Below are 5,570 nucleotides of genomic sequence, written 5' to 3' on the forward strand. Positions count from 1 at the left end.
TTTCTTGACGCCTTTCTCTCCCAACTCACCCCCAGGCATCTTATGGGCAAAGGAAGCTTCTAATGTGACAAGCTGTTCCACAACTTGGGATAAAGTTGCATCACTGCTTGGCACTCGCCTTGTTTGTCACCATATTCTCATTTATGAGAGATATATGTTAAGAGCCCAAGCAAGGGAAGGGCTGTTGGGCTTTGCTCTGCATTTTATAATTACTTTTATTTTAATGTTAACCCCAACGTGATGATCCACACCTGGATCTGCCTCCGCCATTGTCCTGTGGTCTCCTCAAGGACTGGATTTGTGTCTGATTCATTTCTGTGTTCCCAGGGTTGAGCACAAGGCCTTGTACAGAGTAGAGGTCCTTGACTACTTGAGAAGTGGATGGATAGATGACACAGCTCATTCATTTGAGCCTAGACACTTGGGAGCTCACTTCCCAAGAGGAAACTGTCCCAATACTCTCTCTTCCTCTGAGTGGATCTAGGTTGTTGCCTGAAATTCCCTCATCGATAATTCATCTTTTTGGATTCATCATTGCTAGCCCTGTCCCTCTGGAGTTTGAAATTTTAAAAAAAAAATCACTTGGTCAGGGGTTCTTAAGCTGGGGTCTCAAGGGTCTCAGGAGGTTCAGAGTCCCCCTAGAACTGTACACAAAGTTTTCAAAAGTGTGTGGGTTCGGTTTTCTGGTGGCAAGGGTTTCACCAGAGTAGCCACTAGCTTTCTTCAAATTTCAAGAGGGGCTGTGATGAGAAGAGGTGGAGAAATACTGTCAGGATGAGGGCCACACATGGAGACTTTCTGAACTTCCCAGATCATCAGTACTTCTGTAATATGTACGTCAACAGTCGTGTCATCTACAGAGTGGGGAGAGCAGAGCTCACCTCATAAGGTTGTGGTCAGGATTCAGTGCATTTTTGACATCACATAAGTTGGATTGGGGCTCCTCCATACACCCCTCCACACACACTTAAGCTTTTTCAAAGGCTCTCCACTGCTCTTAAAGACTTCCTGCTGCCACCGTGGCCTTCCAGCCTCCTTTCATTGCTCCCTCCACAGACCTTGCTGCTTCTCCTCATAGGATCTTTGCACTTCTTGTTCCCTCTTCCTGGAATGCTTTCTCAGAGGTGCCCCCTAACTCCCTCTTTGCCTAGATAATTCTTGCTTATCCTTCAGATCTCTGCTCAATTATCTGTTCTTCAAGGATGACCCTCCCAACGAGGTCAGAACCTTCCTTCACTTTCTCTTAGAACACTCTGGACTGCATCCCACAGCTGTGGCAATTTTATGATTTTAGACTGATTGCTGGGACTCCTTAACTGATGCCTGGCACCTCCACTGGATCGTGGGCTCCAGGAAGGCAGGAATCACATCTGTTTTCCTCTTCATTCTATTCCAGCACATGTGTGCACGTAATAGGTGCTAAATAAATGTGTGTTAGGGACAACAAAACTCTTGTTTTTGCATACCGGAGCGACCCTGGCTGAAATGGTTTCTCTAATAACTTCTTATTTTTCCTGTAGAGTTCACAAGGAGGGCTTGTTCACATGGATGGTGGGGCATGGGCATTGTGGATGTGGACTCTGGAACCCCACTGCCTGAATTCAACTTTCGGCTCTGTTACTCACTCACTGTATGACCTTGAGCAGGTTATTTAATCCCTCTGTGCTTTCGTTTTCCTCATCTATAAAATGAGGGTGAATCTAGTACCTACTTCAGAGGGTGGTTGTGAGGATCCGTTGGAGTCACACAATAAGGCAGAGGACAGTACCCGGCAAGCGGCTGTTGTTATCCTTAGAGACCCAACATCCTCCTCAGTTTGGCATTTAATTCTTTTTTTTTTTTTTTTTTTTTGCGGTACGCAGGCCTCTCACTGTTGTGGCCTCTCCCGTTGCAGAGCACAGGCTCTGGACGTGCAGGCTCAGCGGCCATGGCTCACGGGCCCAGCCGCTCCGCAGCATGTGGGATCCTCCCGGACTGGGGCACAAACCCGTGTCCCCTGCATCGGCAGGCAGACTCTCAACCACTGCGCCACCAGGGAAGCCCATGGTGTTTAATTCTTGAATGTGTCTAAAACCTAGGGACCTTCACTTTCTTAGACTTCTTCACTCTCTTTGCATTTACTTGGCCAGCACACGTAGCAAGGTGCTGACGAAGCCGCTGCTAAGATGCAGATCCTGGGTGATTCACTTGGTTGCCGAATGAACCTCTCTCTCCCCTCAACTCCAGCCTCTTTGTGCATGTGGTTCAAATTGTAGTTTCACCAAAATAGCAAATGACCACATGTCTTAGATTTTGGAGTTTGTCTACCAGGAGATGACACCCCAAATATTATGTCAGTAAATGCAAAACAGGGTCTTGAAGGGAGAATTCATTAATGTCCCTGACTCTTCAGCAGGAGCAAGGGTCCAAACCTCCTCTGAACCCAGAAAGGGAACTAACATTTGTTGAGCATCTACAAGCTTCCTGACACTTTCAAACATCTTTTTTTTTTTTTTTTTTTGCGGTACGTGGGCCTCTCACCGCTGTGGCCTCTCCCGTTGCGGAGCACAGGCTCCGGACGCGCAGGCTCAGTGGTCATGGCTTACGGGCCCAGCCGCTCCACGGCAGGTGGGATCCCCCCGGACCGGGGCAAGAACCCGTGTCCCCTACATCAGCAGGCAGACTCCCAACCACTGCGCCACCAGGGAAGCCCCAAACATCATTTTTTTTTAAATTAATTAATTTATTTTTTATATTTATTTTTGGCTGTGTTGGGTCTTCATTTCTGTGCGAGGGCTTTCTCTAGTTGCGGCGAGCGGGGGCCACTCTTCATCGCGGTGCGCGGGCCTCTCACTATCGCGGCCTCTCTTGCTGCGGAGCACAGGCTCCAGACACGCAGGCTCAGTAGTTGTGGCTCACGGGCCTAGTTGCTCAGCGGCATGTGGGATCTTCCCAGACCAGGGCTCGAACCCGTGTCCCCTGCATTGGCAGGCAGATTCTCAACCACTGAGCCACCAGGGAAGCCCCAAACATCATTTTTAAATTCAGTCCTCACGTCAACCATACATTTTGGAAATGAGGAAAGTAAGGCTCAGAGAGGTTAAGCTATGTACCCCAAGGTCATATAGTAGGGAGACTAGGATTTGAAAATAATGGATCTGATTCCACTCAAAACCCATGTTCTTTCCACTCAAAAAGTGCTGGGCAGTTTCGTTAGAAAAAGCTCTGAAAGTTTCTTTGTGGTGATGGAAAAGTTCTGTATCCTGATTGTGATGATGGTTATAAACTCTCAACTGTGATAAAATTTCATAGAACTAGGGGCACGCATGTGTGCGTACACACACATACACATACACACACAGAGCGTGTCATGTAAAAACTTGTCAAATCCAAAGAGGCTTACTTTTGAGTTGATAGTATTGCACCAGTATCAGTTTCCAGGTTTTGACAATGTACTATGGTTGTGTGAAATATTATCATTGGGAAAGCTGGGTGAAGAACACGCGGGAACTCTCTAAACTATGTTTGCAACTTCTTGTGAATCTTAAACTATTTAAAAATAGAAAGTATTGTGTATATATAAACTCTGATGTTAAGAAAGAGTTACTGACGGGGAATTGGGGGTGGCCAACAGGTAACGGACTATCAGTCTTACTTCAGGTCTCTTGGGCTGCGGGTCAGGAGACTTGCAGAGGCTGAGAAAGAGGCAGCCCTGCCCCAGTGGCTACACAGACCCACAGCGCTGTCCATGGACAGCCCCAGAGGGAATGTGATTGACAGTCACGCTCATCAGTGAGACAGACTGATTGCTCTGATACAGCAGTGCTCAAGCCATCTGGTACCAGCTCTGAAGAGCCAGTGTGTGCACTTCTTCCTAACTCTACATTCAGTGATATCAGATTGGTAGCTTGAAACCAGCTATGGAGGGAGTCTTTACAGCATAGAAATCAGACTTTTTCCCCTGGACAGCTGGTTGTGAAACATTTACCAACACACCACTACCCCAATCTGTGTCATATGCCCACACTAGAAAGATCTTCTTGGTGCTTCCAAAGGGCAGTGGGGTACCTATAACAGGGGCTGGTTCTAACACCAGCTCTGCTTCCAGCTGCCTTTAACAAGCCAGAGAGCTGAGCCCCAGGGATTTGCCAACCACACAGAGATAAGGCCTTGTGACCATTTCAGTCACCCTGGATGTCTACCTATAGGGGAAGGGTTGAAGAAAGTCCTGCCCAGCAATACAATGAAAAAGTATGACGTTATTAGCAAGAATGAAGTCAACGTGAGTTGACCTAGAGAGAGATCAGAAAGAGTGTTAAATGTAAGAAGCGAATTGTGGAATGCTGGGCTCTGAGCTGCCATGTCTCCACTCGCACTCCTTGGAAGTTGCCCAATCATTCCTGTGATTCTCTGCTTAAATTTTCATTTTCCCTCATGTTTCTCTGAACATCTTCTCTGCTGATGGTTGGAAGTAATTAAGCCAGCCCCGGATAACTGTATCTAGGCCTTCAAGGAACAAAAACATAAATCTCAGACATAGAGACTATACTGTATATATAAAGTAAGGTTTTTTTTAAGGCAAAAGGAACATATCCATGTAAATACATATGCATGAATGTATATGTTAACAGGCACTTAGAGAATGTTTATATTCCTTGTGTTGGAGGGGGAAATGGAAGCTTATTAACTTTTTCTTCACACACTTTGGCATCGTTTGACGTGTTACGACTGGCATATATTATTATTATTTGTAATTAACAAAACAAAACAGAAGGTATCAGAGCTCCTGGTACTATTTGTGCTACTTGTCTGTAAGTTTGAAATTACATCACAATCTAAAACTTGACTATTTAAAAACAAAACAAGAACAAAAAAAAATTTTTTTTCAAGAAATGAAATACTAGGACTTCCAGGTGGCGCAGTGGTTAAGAATCCACCTGCCAATGCAGGGGACACGGGTTCAAGCCCTGGTCCGGGACGATCCCACATGCCGCAGAACAACTAAGCCCGTGCACTACAACTACTGAGCCTGTGCTCTAGAGCCTGTGAGCCACAACTACTGAGCCCATGTGCCACAACTACGGAAGCCTGTGCGCCTAGGGCCCGTGTTCCGCAAGAGAAGTCACCACAATGAGAAGCCCACTCGCTGCAACTAGAGAAAGCCCGCACACAGAAACAAAGACCCAACGCAGCCAAAAGAATAAATAAAATCAAACTCACATTTAAAAGAGAAATGAAATACTAAACCAGTGGAAACCCCCTCCTAAGCTGTCAACTAAACTGAAATGTCCCCCATAAAAAATATTCAGGTGAAAAAGAGGAGGGTGAAGGGCAGCAGAGGTGTTGGGTGTGACGTTCCTTTCAGCTTGAGGGACTTGAAAGCCCTTCTTCATTTGATAATAATACATGAAGAACTGGGGAATTTTCAAACTGGGGCCCACGTGCCTAGGCAGGTGCTCTGGAGAGTCTGCGGACCCCCTGACGTTTTAGGAAGACATTATACATGCATTTTTGTGTGTCCATAGCTCTTAGATTCTCAAGAGCCTCTGTGACCTAAAAGAAGTTAAAATCCACAACTTTGTTTTATCTTT

This window comes from Tursiops truncatus, chromosome 1 (assembly GCF_011762595.2).
Source record: "Tursiops truncatus isolate mTurTru1 chromosome 1, mTurTru1.mat.Y, whole genome shotgun sequence".
In the NCBI taxonomy this organism is placed as follows: domain Eukaryota; kingdom Metazoa; phylum Chordata; class Mammalia; order Artiodactyla; family Delphinidae; genus Tursiops; species Tursiops truncatus.